Genomic DNA, 17,487 nt, shown 5'->3' with positions numbered 1-17,487 from the left:
GGAAGCTGCTGGTGCCTTTCTCTGCTTGAAGCCCTCGTTTGATGCAAGCAGATGCTCCCAGGTGTGTTCAGCAGCTGTTGCTCAGTGTTGATGCAAAGCTTTTGTGTTCCTCATGGAAGCAAGGAGCCATTGTGACACTGCAGGGGCTCATGGCATCATGGAGACAATTGTGACACTACAGAACCTCCTAGAAACAAGGCTCCATGATGACACCGTGGCGAATCATGGAACCACATGGAAATGTGTTCCTCATGAGACGCAGCAGGGCCTTGTTGGAACCAAAGACACCTCTGCAAAAAGCAGGGTAGCTCACAGAACCAAGGAGTCCATTGCTACAATATAAAACCTATGGAAGCAAGGAGACCATTGTGACCCAGTGGGGCCACATGGAAGCCACGGAGCCATTGTGACACAGTGGGGCCTCATGGAATCAAGGAGACCATGGTGACACAGGTGATGCACATGAAGCCAAGGAGCCATTGTGACCCAGTGAGGCCTCATGGAATCAAGGAGACCATTGTCAGGCAGGTGATGCACATGAAGCCAAGGAGCCATTGTGACACAGTGGGGCCTCATGGAATCAAGGAGACCATGGTGACACAGGTGATGCACATGAAGCCAAGGAGCCATTGTGACACAGCGGGGCTTCTTCCCTTCAGCTCTGCAGCTGGCTGTCCCAGCCCACAGCACCATGTGCCAACTGCTCTCCTCAGGGCTCTGCCTGCACACAGGCCCAGGAGAAGTTTTCCTGTTTGTAAGGAAAGAATGGAAAAGCCTGAGCAGGTTCCCTAGACAACCAAACCCACATGCTCAGTCCAGGCTGCCTGCAATGATGTCCCCTTTCTACAAGGGATACTGTGAGCAGCAATGATCTCTGAGAGCAGAATTCTCACAGTCCTTCCACGGAATGCTCTGACCCTGTCCTTTGCCTGGCTCTCTGTTGCAGATGGAAGCTGCTGCTGCCATTCTCTGCTTGAAGCCCTCGTTTGATGCAAGCAGATGCTCCCAGGTGTGTTCAGCAGCTGTTGCTCAGTGTTGATGCAAAGCTTTTGTGTTCCTCATGGAAGCAAGGAGCCATTGTGACACTGCAGGGGCTCATGGCATCAAGGAGACAATTGTGACACTACAGAACCTCCTAGAAACAAGGCTCCATGGTGACACCGTGGCGAATCATGGAACCACATGGAAATGTGTTCCTCATGAGACACAGCAGGGCCTTGTTGGAACCAAAGACACCTCTGCAAAAACAGGGTAGCTCACAGAACCAAGGAGTCCATTGTTACAATAGAAAACCTATGGAAGCAAGGAGACCATTGTGACACAGTGGGGGCTCATGGAATCAAGGAGACCATGGTGACACAGGTGATGCACATGAAGCCAAGGAGCCATTGTGACCCAGTGGGGCCTCATGGAATCAAGGAGACCATGGTGACACAGGTGATGCACATGAAGCCAAGGAGCCATTGTGACACAGTGGGGCCTCATGGAATCAAGGAGACCATTGTGACACAGGTGATGCACATGAAGCCAAGGAGCCATTGTGACACAGTGGGGCCTCATGGAATCAAGGAGACCATGGTGACACAGGTGATGCACATGAAGCCAAGGAGCCATTGTGACACAGCGGGGCTTCTTCCCTTCAGCTCTGCAGCTGGCTGTCTCAGCCCACAGCACCATGTGCCAACTGCTCTCCTCAGGGCTCTGCCTGCACACAGGCCCAGAGAAGTTTTCCTGTTTGTAAGGAAAGAATGAAAAAGCCTGAGCAGGTTCCCTAGACAACCAAACCCACATGCTCAGTCCAGGCTGCCTGCAATGATGTCCCCTTTCTACAAGGGACACTGTGAGCAGGAATGATCTCTGGGAGCAGAATTCTCACAGTCTTTCCACTGAATTCTCTGTCCCTGTCCTTTGCCTGGCTCTCTGTTGCAGATGGAAGCTGCTGCTGCCATTCTCTGCTTGAAGCCCTCGTTTGATGCAAGCAGATGCTCCCAGGTGTGTTCAGCAGCTGTTGCTCAGTGTTGATGCAAAGCTTTTGTGTTCCTCATGGAAGCAAGGAGCCATTGTGACACTGCAGGGGCTCATGGCATCAAGGAGACAATTGTGACAGTACAGAACCTCCTAGAAACAAGGCTCCATGGTGACACCGTGGCGAATCATGGAACCACATGGAAATGTGTTCCTCATGAGACACAGCAGGGCCTTGTTGGAACCAAAGACACCTCTGCAAAAAGCAGGGTAGCTCACAGAACCAAGGAGTCCATTGTTACAATAGAAAACCTATGGAAGCAAGGACACCATTATGAACCAGTGCGGCCACATGGAAGCCACGGAGCCATTGTGACACAGTGGGGCCTCATGGAATCAAGGAGACCATGGTGACACAGGTGATGCACATGAAGCCAAGGAGCCATTGTGACACAGTGGGGCCTCATGGAATCAAGGAGACCATGGTGACACAGGTGATGCACATGAAGCCAAGGAGCCATTGTGACCCAGTGGGGCCTCATGGAATCAAGGAGACCATGGTGACACAGGTGATGCACATGAAGCCAAGGAGCCATTGTGACCCAGTGGGGCCTCATGGAATCAAGGAGACCATGGTGACACAGGTGATGCACATGAAGTCAAGGAGCCATTGTGACACAGTGGGGCCTCATGGAATCAAGGAGACCATTGTGAGGCAGGTGATGCACATGAAGCCAAGGAGCCATTGTGACACAGTGGGGCCTCATGGAATCAAGGAGACCATGGTGACACAGGTGATGCACATGAAGCCAAGGAGCCATTGTGACACAGGGGGGCCTCATGGAATCAAGGAGACCATGGTGACACAGGTGATGCACATGAAGCCAAGGAGCCATTGTGACCCAGTGGGGCCTCATGGAATCAAGGAGACCATGGTGACACAGGTGATGCACATGAAGCCAAGGAGCCATTGTGACACAGTGGGGCCTCATGGAATCAAGGAGACCATGGTGACACAGGTGATGCACATGAAGCCAAGGAGCCATTGTGACACAGTGGGGCCTCATGGAATCAAGGAGACCCTGGTGACACAGGTGATGCACATGAAGCCAAGGAGCCATTGTGACACAGCGGGGCTTCTTCCCTTCAGCTCTGCAGCTGGCTGTCCCAGCCCACAGCACCATGTGCCAAGTGCTTTCCTCAGGGCTCTGCCTGCACACAGGCCCAGAGAAGTTTTCCTGTTTGTAAGGAAAGAATGAAAAAGCCTGAGCAGGTTCCCTAGACAACCAAACCCACATGCTCAGTCCAGGCTGCCTGCAATGATGTCCCCTTTCTACAAGGGACACTGTGAGCAGGAATGATCTCTGGGAGCAGAATTCTCACAGTCTTTCCACTGAATTCTCTGTCCCTGTCCTTTGCCTGGCTCTCTGTTGCAGATGGAAGCTGCTGGTGCCATTCTCTGCTTGAAGCCCTCGTTTGATGCAAGCAGATGCTCCCAGGTGTGTTCAGCAGCTGTTGCTCAGTGTTGATGCAAAGCTTTTGTGTTCCTCATGGAAGCAAGGAGCCATTGTGACACTGCAGGGGCTCATGGCATCAAGGAGACAATTGTGACACTACAGAACCTCCTAGAAACAAGGCTCCATGGTGACACCGTGGCGAATCATGGAACCACATGGAAATGTGTTCCTCATGAGACACAGCAGGGCCTTGTTGGAACCAAAGACACCTCTGCAAAAAGCAGGGTAGCTCACAGAACCAAGGAGTCCATTGTTACAATAGAAAACCTATGGAAGCAAGGGGCCATTGTGACACAGTGGGGCCACATGGAAGCCAAGGAGCCATTGTGACCCAGTGGGGCCTCATGGAATCAAGGAGACCATGGTGACACAGGTGATGCACATGAAGCCAAGGAGCCATTGTGACACAGTGGGGCCTCATGGAATCAAGGAGACCATGGTGACACAGGTGATGCACATGAAGCCAAGGAGCCATTGTGACACAGCGGGGCTTCTTCCCTTCAGCTCTGCAGCTGGCTGTCCCAGCCCACAGCACCATGTGCCAACTGCTCTCCTCAGGGCTCTGCCTGCACACAGGCCCAGAGAAGTTTTCCTGTTTGTAAGGAAAGAATGGAAAAGCCTGAGCAGGTTTCCTAAACAACAAACCCCACATGCTCAGTCCAGGCTGCCTGCAATCATGTCCCCTTTCTACAAGGGACACTGTGAGCAGCAATGATCTCTGAGAGCAGAATTCTCACAGTCCTTCCACGGAATGCTCTGTCCCTGTCCTTTCCCTGGCTCTCAGTGTCAGATGGAAGCTGCTGCTGCCATTCTCTGCTTGAAGCCCTCGTTTGATGCAAGCAGATGCTCCCAGGTGCGTTCAGCAGCTGTTGCTCAGTGTTGATGCAAAGCTTTTGTGTTCCTCATGGAAGCAAGGAGCCATTGTGACACTGCAGGGGCTCATGGGATCAAGGAGACAATTGTGACACTACAGAACCTCCTAGAAACAAGACTCCATGATGACACCGTGGGGAATCATGGAACCACATGGAAATGTGTTCCTGATGAGACGCAGCAGGGCCTTGTTGGAACCAAAGACACCTCTGCAAAAAGCAGGGTAGCTCACAGAACCAAGGAGTCCATTGTTACAATAGAAAACCTATGGAAGCAAGGAGACCATTGTGACACAGTGGGGCCACATGGAAGCCAAGGAGCCATTGTGACCCAGTGGGGCCTCATGGAATCAAGGAGACCATGGTGACACAGGTGATGCACATGAAGCCAAGGAGCCATTGTGACCCAGTGGGGCCTCATGGAATCAAGGAGACCATGGTGACACAGGTGATGCACATGAAGCCAAGGAGCCATTGTGACACAGTGGGGCCTCATGGAATCAAGGAGACCATGGTGACACAGGTGATGCACATGAAGCCAAGGAGCCATTGTGACACAGTGGGGCCTCATGGAATCAAGGAGACCATGGTGACACAGGTGATGCACATGAAGCCAAGGAGCCATTGTGACACAGCGGGGCTTCTTCCCTTCTGCTCTGCAGCTGGCTGTCCCAGACCGGGGCACCATGTGCCAAGTACTCTCCTCAGGGCTCTGCCTGCACACAGGCCCAGGAGAAGTTTTCCTGTTTGTAAGGAAAGAATGAAAAAGCCTGAGCAGGTTCCCTAGACAACCAAACCCACATGCTCAGTCCAGGCTGCCTGCAATGATGTCCCCTTTCTACAAGGGACACTGTGAGCAGGAATGATCTCTGGGAGCAGAATTCTCGCAGTCTTTCCACAGAATTCTCTGTCCCTGTCCTTTCCCTGGCTCTCTGTTGCAGATGGAAGCTGCTGCTGCCATTCTCTGCTTGAAGCCCTCTTTTGATGCAAGCAGATGCTCCCAGGTGTGTTCAGCAGCTGTTGCTCAGTGTTGATGCAAAGCTTTTGTGTTCCTCATGGAAGCAAGGAGCCATTGTGACACTGCAGGGGCTCATGGCATCAAGGAGACAATTGTGACACTACAGAACCTCCTAGAAACAAGGCTCCATGATGACACCGTGGGGAATCATGGAACCACATGGAAATGTGTTCCTCATGAGACGCAGCAGGGCCTTGTTGGAACCAAAGACACCTCTGCAAAAAGCAGGGTAGCTCACAGAACCAAGGAGTCCATTGTTACAATAGAAAACCTATGGAAGCAAGGAGACCATTGTGACCCAGTGGGGCCACATGGAAGCCACGGAGCCATTGTGACCCAGTGGGGCCTCATGGAATCAAGGAGACCATGGTGACACAGGTGATGCACATGAAGCCAAGGAGCCATTGTGACCCAGTGGGGCCTCATGGAATCAAGGAGACCATGGTGACACAGGTGATGCACAAGAAGCCAAGGAGCCATTGTGACCCAGTGGGGCCTCATGGAATCAAGGAGACCATGGTGACACAGGTGATGCACATGAAGCCAAGGAGCCATTGTGACACAGTGGGGCCTCATGGAATCAAGGAGACCATTGTGACACAGGTGATGCACATGAAGCCAAGGAGCCATTGTGACACAACAGGGCCTCATTTAATCAAGGAGACCATGGTGACACAGGTGATGCACATGAAGCCAAGGAGCCATTGTGACCCAGTGGGGCCTCATGGAATCAAGGAGACCATGGTGACACAGGTGATGCACATGAAGCCAAGGAGCCATTGTGACTCAGTGGGGCCTCATGGAATCAAGGAGACCATGGTGACACAGGTGATGCACATGAAGCCAAGGAGCCATTGTGACACAGTGGGGCCTCATGGAATCAAGGAGACCATGGTGACACAGGTGATGCACATGAAGCCAAGGAGCCATTGTGACACAGTGGGGCCTGATGGAATCAAGGAGACCATGGTGACACAGGTGATGCACATGAAGCCAAGGAGCCATTGTGACACAGCGGGGCTTCTTCCCTTCACCTCTGCAGCTGGCTGTCCCAGCCCACAGCACCATGTGCCAAGTGCTCTCCTCAGGGCTCTGCCTGCACACAGGCCCAGAGAAGTTTTCCTGTTTGTAAGGAAAGAATGAAAAAGCCTGAGCAGGTTCCCTAGACAACCAAACCCACATGCTCAGTCCAGGCTGCCTGCAATGATGTCCCCTTTCTACAAGGGACACTGTGAGCAGGAATGATCTCTGGGAGCAGAATTCCCGCAGTCTTTCCACGGAATTCTCTGTCCCTGTCCTTTGCCTGGCTCTCTGTTGCAGATGGAAGCTGCTGGTGCCTTTCTCTGCTTGAAGCCCTCGTTTGATGCAAGCAGATGCTCCCAGGTGTGTTCAGCAGCTGTTGCTCAGTGTTGATGCAAAGCTTTTGTGTTCCTCATGGAAGCAAGGAGCCATTGTGACACTGCAGGGGCTCATGGCATCATGGAGACAATTGTGACACTACAGAACCTCCTAGAAACAAGGCTCCATGATGACACCATGGCGAATCATGGAACCACATGGAAATGTGTTCCTCATGAGACGCAGCAGGGCCTTGTTGGAACCAAAGACACCTCTGCAAAAAGCAGGGTAGCTCACAGAACCAAGGAGTCCATTGCTACAATATAAAACCTATGGAAGCAAGGAGACCATTGTGACACAGTGGGGCCACATGGAAGCCACGGAGCCATTGTGACACAGTGGGGCCTCATGGAATCAAGGAGACCATGGTGACACAGGTGATGCACATGAAGCCAAGGAGCCATTGTGACCCAGTGGGGCCTCATGGAATCAAGGAGACCATGGTGACACAGGTGATGCACATGAAGCCAAGGAGCCATTGTGACACAGCGGGGCTTCATGGAATCAAGGAGACCATGGTGACACAGGTGATGCACATGAAGCCAAGGAGCCATTGTGACACAGCGGGGCTTCTTCCCTTCAGCTCTGCAGCTGGCTGTCCCAGACCGGGGCACCATGTGCCAAGTACTCTCCTCAGGGCTCTGCCTGCACACAGGCCCAGGAGAAGTTTTCCTGTTTGTAAGGAAAGAATGAAAAAGCCTGAGCAGGTTCCCTAGACAACCAAACCCACATGCTCAGTCCAGGCTGCCTGCAATGATGTCCCCTTTCTACAAGGGACACTGTGAGCAGGAATGATCTCTGGGAGCAGAATTCTCGCAGTCTTTCCACAGAATTCTCTGTCCCTGGCCTTTCCCTGGCTCTCTGTTGCAGATGGAAGCTGCTGCTGCCATTCTCTGCTTGAAGCCCTCTTTTGATGCAAGCAGATGCTCCCAGGTGTGTTCAGCAGCTGTTGCTCAGTGTTGATGCAAAGCTTTTGTGTTCCTCATGGAAGCAAGGAGCCATTGTGACACTGCAGGGGCTCATGGCATCAAGGAGACAATTGTGACACTACAGAACCTCCTAGAAACAAGGCTCCATGGTGACACCGTGGCGAATCATGGAACCACATGGAAATGTGTTCCTCATGAGACGCAGCAGGGCCTTGTTGGAACCAAAGACACCTCTGCAAAAAGCAGGGTAGCTCACAGAACCAAGGAGTCCATTGTTACAATAGAAAACCTATGGAAGCAAGGAGACCATTGTGACACAGTGGGGCCACATGGAAGCCACGGAGCCATTGTGACCCAGTGGGGCCTCATGGAATCAAGGAGACCATGGTGACACAGGTGATGCACATGAAGCCAAGGAGCCATTGTGACACAGTGGGGCCTCATGGAATCAAGGAGACCATGGTGACACAGGTGATGCACATGAAGCCAAGGAGCCATTGTGACACAGTGGGGCCTCATGGAATCAAGGAGACCATTGTGACACAGGTGATGCACATGAAGCCAAGGAGCCATTGTGACACAACAGGGCCTCATTTAATCAAGGAGACCATGGTGACACAGGTGATGCACATGAAGCCAAGGAGCCATTGTGACCCAGTGGGGCCTCATGGAATCAAGGAGACCATGGTGACACAGGTGATGCACATGAAGCCAAGGAGCCATTGTGACCCAGTGGGGCCTCATGGAATCAAGGAGACCATGGTGACACAGGTGATGCACATGAAGCCAAGGAGCCATTGTGACACAGTGGGGCCTCATGGAATCAAGGAGACCATGGTGACACAGGTGATGCACATGAAGCCAAGGAGCCATTGTGACCCAGTGGGGCCTCATGGAATCAAGGAGACCATGGTGACACAGGTGATGCACATGAAGCCAAGGAGCCATTGTGACCCAGCGGGGCTTCTTCCCTTCACCTCTGCAGCTGGCTGTCCCAGCCCACAGCACCATGTGCCAAGTGCTCTCCTCAGGGCTCTGCCTGCACACAGGCCCAGAGAAGTTTTCCTGTTTGTAAGGAAAGAATGAAAAAGCCTGAGCAGGTTCCCTAGACAACCAAACCCACATGCTCAGTCCAGGCTGCCTGCAATGATGTCCCCTTTCTACAAGGGACACTGTGAGCAGGAATGATCTCTGGGAGCAGAATTCCCGCAGTCTTTCCACGGAATTCTCTGTCCCTGTCCTTTGCCTGGCTCTCTGTTGCAGATGGAAGCTGCTGGTGCCTTTCTCTGCTTGAAGCCCTCGTTTGATGCAAGCAGATGCTCCCAGGTGTGTTCAGCAGCTGTTGCTCAGTGTTGATGCAAAGCTTTTGTGTTCCTCATGGAAGCAAGGAGCCATTGTGACACTGCAGGGGCTCATGGCATCATGGAGACAATTGTGACACTACAGAACCTCCTAGAAACAAGGCTCCATGATGACACCGTGGCGAATCATGGAAGCACATGGAAATGTGTTCCTCATGAGACGCAGCAGGGCCTTGTTGGAACCAAAGACACCTCTGCAAAAAGCAGGGTAGCTCACAGAACCAAGGAGTCCATTGTTACAATATAAAACCTATGGAAGCAAGGAGACCATTGTAACACAGTGGGGCCACATGGAAGCCACGGAACCATTGTGACACAGTGGGGCCTCATGGAATCAAGGAGACCATGGTGACACAGGTGATGCACATGAAGCCAAGGAGCCATTGTGACCCAGTGAGGCCTCATGGAATCAAGGAGACCATTGTCAGGCAGGTGATGCACATGAAGCCAAGGAGCCATTGTGACACAGTGGGGCCTCATGGAATCAAGGAGACCATGGTGACACAGGTGATGCACATGAAGCCAAGGAGCCATTGTGACACAGCGGGGCTTCTTCCCTTCAGCTCTGCAGCTGGCTGTCCCAGCCCACAGCACCATGTGCCAACTGCTCTCCTCAGGGCTCTGCCTGCACACAGGCCCAGGAGAAGTTTTCCTGTTTGTAAGGAAAGAATGGAAAAGCCTGAGCAGGTTCCCTAGACAACCAAACCCACATGCTCAGTCCAGGCTGCCTGCAATGATGTCCCCTTTCTACAAGGGATACTGTGAGCAGCAATGATCTCTGAGAGCAGAATTCTCACAGTCCTTCCACGGAATGCTCTGACCCTGTCCTTTGCCTGGCTCTCTGTTGCAGATGGAAGCTGCTGCTGCCATTCTCTGCTTGAAGCCCTCGTTTGATGCAAGCAGATGCTCCCAGGTGTGTTCAGCAGCTGTTGCTCAGTGTTGATGCAAAGCTTTTGTGTTCCTCATGGAAGCAAGGAGCCATTGTGACACTGCAGGGGCTCATGGGATCAAGGAGACAATTGTGACAGTACAGAACCTCCTAGAAACAAGGCTCCATGGTGACACCGTGGCGAATCATGGAACCACATGGAAATGTGTTCCTCATGAGACACAGCAGGGCCTTGTTGGAACCAAAGACACCTCTGCAAAAACAGGGTAGCTCACAGAACCAAGGAGTCCATTGTTACAATAGAAAACCTATGGAAGCAAGGAGACCATTGTGACACAGTGGGGGCTCATGGAATCAAGGAGACCATGGTGACACAGGTGATGCACATGAAGCCAAGGAGCCATTGTGACCCAGTGGGGCCTCATGGAATCAAGGAGACCATGGTGACACAGGTGATGCACATGAAGCCAAGGAGCCATTGTGACACAGTGGGGCCTCATGGAATCAAGGAGACCATTGTGACACAGGTGATGCACATGAAGCCAAGGAGCCATTGTGACACAGTGGGGCCTCATGGAATCAAGGAGACCATGGTGACACAGGTGATGCACATGAAGCCAAGGAGCCATTGTGACACAGCGGGGCTTCTTCCCTTCAGCTCTGCAGCTGGCTGTCCCAGCCCACAGCACCATGTGCCAAGTGCTCTCCTCAGGGCTCTGCCTGCACACAGGCCCAGGAGAAGTTTTCCTGTTTGTAAGGAAAGAATGAAAAAGCCTGAGCAGGTTCCCTAGACAACCAAACCCACATGCTCAGTCCAGGCTGCCTGCAATGATGTCCCCTTTCTACAAGGGACACTGTGAGCAGGAATGATCTCTGGGAGCAGAATTCTCACAGTCTTTCCACTGAATTCTCTGTCCCTGTCCTTTGCCTGGCTCTCTATTGCAGATGGAAGCTGCTGCTGCCATTCTCTGCTTGAAGCCCTCTTTTGATGCAAGCAGATGCGCCCAGGTGTGTTCAGCAGCTGTTGCTCAGTGTTGATGCAAAGCTTTTGTGTTCCTCATGGAAGCAAGGAGCCATTGTGACACTGCAGGGGCTCATGGCATCAAGGAGACAATTGTGACACTACAGAACCTCCTAGAAACAAGGCTCCATGGTGAAACCGTGGCGAATCATGGAACCACATGGAAATGTGTTCATCATGAGACGCAACAGGGCCTTGTTGGAACCAAAGACACCTCTGCAAAAAGCAGGGTAGCTCACAGAACCAAGGAGTCCATTGTTACAATAGAAAACCTATGGAAGCAAGGACACCATTATGAAACAGTGGGGCCACATGGAAGCCACGGAGCCATTGTGACACAGTGGGGCCTCATGGAATCAAGGAGACCATGGTGACACAGGTGATGCACATGAAGCCAAGGAGCCATTGTGACACAGTGGGGCCTCATGGAATCAAGGAGACCATGGTGACACAGGTGATGCACATGAAGCCAAGGAGCCATTGTGACCCAGTGGGGCCTCATGGAATCAAGGAGACCATGGTGACACAGGTGATGCACATGAAGCCAAGGAGCCATTGTGACCCAGTGGGGCCTCATGGAATCAAGGAGACCATGGTGACACAGGTGATGCACATGAAGTCAAGAAGCCATTGTGACACAGTGGGGCCTCATGGAATCAAGGAGACCATTGTGAGGCAGGTGATGCACATGAAGCCAAGGAGCCATTGTGACACAGTGGGGCCTCATGGAATCAAGGAGACCATTGTCAGGCAGGTGATGCACATGAAGCCAAGGAGCCATTGTGAGACAGGGGGGCCTCATGGAATCAAGGAGACCATGGTGACACAGGTGATGCACATGAAGCCAAGGAGCCATTGTGACACAGCGGGGCCTCATGGAATCAAGGAGACCATGGTGACACAGGTGATGCACATGAAGCCAAGGAGCCATTGTGACACAGTGGGGCCTCATGGAATCAAGGAGACCATGGTGACACAGGTGATGCACATGAAGCCAAGGAGCCATTGTGACACAGCGGGGCTTCTTCCCTTCAGCTCTGCAGCTGGCTGTCCCAGCCCACAGCACCATGTGCCAAGTGCTCTCCTCAGGGCTCTGCCTGCACACAGGCCCAGAGAAGTTTTCCTGTTTGTAAGGAAAGAATGGAAAAGCCTGAGCAGGTTCCCTAGACAACCAAACCCACATGCTCAGTCCAGGCTGCCTGCAATGATGTCCACTTTCTACAAGGGATACTGTGAGCAGCAATGATCTCTGGGAGCAGAATTCTCGCAGTCTTTCCACGGAATGCTCTGTCCCTGTCCTTTCCCTGGCTCTCAGTGTCAGATGGAAGCTGCTGCTGCCATTCTCTGCTTGAAGCCCTCTTTTGATGCAAGCAGATGCTCCCAGGTGTGTTCAGCAGCTGTTGCTCAGTGTTGATGCAAAGCTTTTGTGTTCCTCATGGAAGCAAGGAGCCATTGTGACACTGCAGGGGCTCATGGCATCAAGGAGACAATTGTGACACTACAGAACCTCCTAGAAACAAGGCTCCATGATGACACCGTGGGGAATCATGGAACCACATGGAAATGTGTTCCTCATGAGACGCAGCAGGGCCTTGTTGGAACCAAAGACACCTCTGCAAAAAGCAGGGTAGCTCACAGAACCAAGGAGTCCATTGTTACAATAGAAAACCTATGGAAGCAAGGAGACCATTGTGACCCAGTGGGGCCACATGGAAGCCACGGAGCCATTGTGACCCAGTGGGGCCTCATGGAATCAAGGAGACCATGGTGACACAGGTGATGCACATGAAGCCAAGGAGCCATTGTGACCCAGTGGGGCCTCATGGAATCAAGGAGACCATGGTGACACAGGTGATGCACATGAAGCCAAGGAGCCATTGTGACACAGTGGGGCCTCATGGAATCAAGGAGACCATGGTGACACAGGTGATGCACATGAAGCCAAGGAGCCATTGTGACACAGTGGGGGCTCATGGAATCAAGGAGACCATTGTGACACAGGTGATGCACATGAAGCCAAGGAGCCATTGTGACACAACAGGGCCTCATTTAATCAAGGAGACCATGGTGACACAGGTGATGCACATGAAGCCAAGGAGCCATTGTGACCCAGTGGGGCCTCATGGAATCAAGGAGACCATGGTGACACAGGTGATGCACATGAAGCCAAGGAGCCATTGTGACCCAGTGGGGCCTCATGGAATCAAGGAGACCATGGTGACACAGGTGATGCACATGAAGCCAAGGAGCCATTGTGACCCAGTGGGGCCTCATGGAATCAAGGAGACCATGGTGACACAGGTGATGCACATGAAGCCAAGGAGCCATTGTGACCCAGTGGGGCCTCATGGAATCAAGGAGACCATGGTGACACAGGTGATGCACATGAAGCCAAGGAGCCATTGTGAGACAGTGGGGCCTCATGGAATCAAGGAGACCATGGTGACACAGGTGATGCACATGAAGCCAAGGAGCCATTGTGACACAGCGGGGCTTCATGGAATCAAGGAGACCATGGTGACACAGGTGATGCACATGAAGCCAAGGAGCCATTGTGACACAGCGGGGCTTCTTCCCTTCAGCTCTGCAGCTGGCTGTCCCAGACCGGGGCACCATGTGCCAAGTACTCTCCTCAGGGCTCTGCCTGCACACAGGCCCAGGAGAAGTTTTCCTGTTTGTAAGGAAAGAATGAAAAAGCCTGAGCAGGTTCCCTAGACAACCAAACCCACATGCTCAGTCCAGGCTGCCTGCAATGATGTCCCCTTTCTACAAGGGACACTGTGAGCAGGAATGATCTCTGGGAGCAGAATTCTCGCAGTCTTTCCACAGAATTCTCTGTCCCTGGCCTTTCCCTGGCTCTCTGTTGCAGATGGAAGCTGCTGCTGCCATTCTCTGCTTGAAGCCCTCTTTTGATGCAAGCAGATGCTCCCAGGTGTGTTCAGCAGCTGTTGCTCAGTGTTGATGCAAAGCTTTTGTGTTCCTCATGGAAGCAAGGAGCCATTGTGACACTGCAGGGGCTCATGGCATCAAGGAGACAATTGTGACACTACAGAACCTCCTAGAAACAAGGCTCCATGGTGACACCGTGGGGAATCATGGAACCACATGGAAATGTGTTCCTCATGAGACGCAGCAGGGCCTTGTTGGAACCAAAGACACCTCTGCAAAAAGCAGGGTAGCTCACAGAACCAAGGAGTCCATTGTTACAGTAGAAAACCTATGGAAGCAAGGAGACCATTGTGACCCAGTGGGGCCACATGGAAGCCACGGAGCCATTGTGACCCAGTGGGGCCTCATGGAATCAAGGAGACCATGGTGACACAGGTGATGCACATGAAGCCAAGGAGCCATTGTGACACAGTGGGGCCTCATGGAATCAAGGAGACCATGGTGACACAGGTGATGCACATGAAGCCAAGGAGCCATTGTGACACAGTGGGGCCTCATGGAATCAAGGAGACCATGGTGACACAGGTGATGCACATGAAGCCAAGGAGCCATTGTGACACAGCGGGGCTTCTTCCCTTCAGCTCTGCAGCTGGCTGTCCCAGCCCACAGCACCATGTGCCAACTGCTCTCCTCAGGGCTCTGCCTGCACACAGGCCCAGAGAAGTTTTCCTGTTTGTAAGGAAAGAATGGAAAAGCCTGAGCAGGTTTCCTAAACAACAAACCCCACATGCTCAGTCCAGGCTGCCTGCAATCATGTCCCCTTTCTACAAGGGACACTGTGAGCAGGAATGATCTCTGGGAGCAGAATTCTCGCAGTCTTTCCACTGAATTCTCTGTCCCTGTCCTTTCCCTGGCTCTCTGTTGCAGATGGAAGCTGCTGCTGCCATTCTCAGCTTGAAGCCCTCTTTTGATGCAAGCAGATGCTCCCAGGTGTGTTCAGCAGGTGTTGCTCAGTGTTGATGCAAAGCTTTTGTGTTCCTCATGGAAGCAAGGAGCCATTGTGACACTGCAGGGGCTCATGGCATCAAGGAGACAATTGTGACACTACAGAACCTCCTAGAAACAAGACTCCATGATGACACCGTGGGGAATCATGGAACCACATGGAAATGTGTTCCTCATGAGACACAGCAGGGCCTTGTTGGAACCAAAGACACCTCTGCAAAAAGCAGGGTAGCTCACAGAACCAAGGAGTCCATTGTTACAATAGAAAACCTATGGAAGCAAGGACACCGTTGTGACACAGTGGGGCCACATGGAAGCCACGGAGCCATTGTGACCCAGTGGGGCCTCATGGAATCAAGGAGACCATGGTGACACAGGTGATGCACATGAAGCCAAGGAGCCATTGTGACACAGTGGGGCCTCATGGAATCAAGGAGACCATGGTGACACAGGTGATGCACATGAAGCCAAGGAGCCATTGTGACACAGTGGGGGCTCATGGAATCAAGGAGACCATGGTGACACAGGTGATGCACATGAAGCCAAGGAGCCATTGTGACACAACAGGGCCTCATTTAATCAAGGAGACCATGGTGACACAGGTGATGCACATGAAGCCAAGGAGCCATTGTGACCCAGTGGGGCCTCATGGAATCAAGGAGACCATGGTGACACAGGTGATGCACATGAAGCCAAGGAGCCATTGTGACCCAGTGGGGCCTCATGGAATCAAGGAGACCATGGTGACACAGGTGATGCACATGAAGCCAAGGAGCCATTGTGACACAGTGGGGCCTCATGGAATCAAGGAGACCATGGTGACACAGGTGATGCACATGAAGCCAAGGAGCCATTGTGACACAGCGGGGCTTCATGGAATCAAGGAGACCATGGTGACACAGGTGATGCACATGAAGCCAAGGAGCCATTGTGACACAGCGGGGCTTCTTCCCTTCAGCTCTGCAGCTGGCTGTCCCAGACCGGGGCACCATGTGCCAAGTACTCTCCTCAGGGCTCTGCCTGCACACAGGCCCAGGAGAAGTTTTCCTGTTTGTAAGGAAAGAATGAAAAAGCCTGAGCAGGTTCCCTAGACAACCAAACCCACATGCTCAGTCCAGGCTGCCTGCAATGATGTCCCCTTTCTACAAGGGACACTGTGAGCAGGAATGATGTCTGGGAGCAGAATTCTCGCAGTCTTTCCACAGAATTCTCTGTCCCTGTCCTTTCCCTGGCTCTCTGTTGCAGATGGAAGCTGCTGCTGCCATTCTCTGCTTGAAGCCCTCTTTTGATGCAAGCAGATGCTCCCAGGTGTGTTCAGCAGCTGTTGCTCAGTGTTGATGCAAAGCTTTTGTGTTCCTCATGGAAGCAAGGAGCCATTGTGACACTGCAGGGGCTCATGGCATCAAGGAGACAATTGTGACACTACAGAACCTCCTAGAAACAAGGCTCCATGGTGACACCGTGGGGAATCATGGAACCACATGGAAATGTGTTCCTCATGAGACGCAGCAGGGCCTTGTTGGAACCAAAGACACCTCTGCAAAAAGCAGGGTAGCTCACAGAACCAAGGAGTCCATTGTTACAATAGAAAACCTATGGAAGCAAGGAGACCATTGTGACCCAGTGGGGCCACATGGAAGCCACGGAGCCATTGTGACCCAGTGGGGCCTCATGGAATCAAGGAGACCATGGTGACACAGGTGATGCACATGAAGCCAAGGAGCCATTGTGACACAGTGGGGCCTCATGGAATCAAGGAGACCATGGTGACACAGGTGATGCACATGAAGCCAAGGAGCCATTGTGACACAGTGGGGGCTCATGGAATCAAGGAGACCATTGTGACACAGGTGATGCACATGAAGCCAAGGAGCCATTGTGACACAACAGGGCCTCATTTAATCAAGGAGACCATGGTGACACAGGTGATGCACATGAAGCCAAGGAGCCATTGTGACCCAGTGGGGCCTCATGGAATCAAGGAGACCATGGTGACACAGGTGATGCACATGAAGCCAAGGAGCCATTGTGACACAGTGGGGCCTCATGGAATCAAGGAGACCATGGTGACACAGGTGATGCACATGAAGCCAAGGAGCCATTGTGACCCAGTGGGGCCTCATGGAATCAAGGAGACCATGGTGACACAGGTGATGCACATGAAGCCAAGGAGCCATTGTGACACAGTGGGGGCTCATGGAATCAAGGAGACCATTGTGACACAGGTGATGCACATGAAGCCAAGGAGCCATTGTGACACAACAGGGCCTCATTTAATCAAGGAGACCATGGTGACACAGGTGATGCACATGAAGCCAAGGAGCCATTGTGACCCAGTGGGGCCTCATGGAATCAAGGAGACCATGGTGACACAGGTGATGCACATGAAGCCAAGGAGCCATTGTGACCCAGTGGGGCCTCATGGAATCAAGGAGACCATGGTGACACAGGTGATGCACATGAAGCCAAGGAGCCATTGTGACACAGTGGGGGCTCATGGAATCAAGGAGACCATTGTGACACAGGTGATGCACATGAAGCCAAGGAGCCATTGTGACACAACAGGGCCTCATTTAATCAAGGAGACCATGGTGACACAGGTGATGCACATGAAGCCAAGGAG

This window comes from Corvus hawaiiensis, unplaced genomic scaffold (assembly GCF_020740725.1).
Source record: "Corvus hawaiiensis isolate bCorHaw1 unplaced genomic scaffold, bCorHaw1.pri.cur U_2, whole genome shotgun sequence".
Lineage (NCBI taxonomy): Eukaryota > Metazoa > Chordata > Aves > Passeriformes > Corvidae > Corvus > Corvus hawaiiensis.
This window is presented reverse-complemented; position numbering follows the sequence as displayed.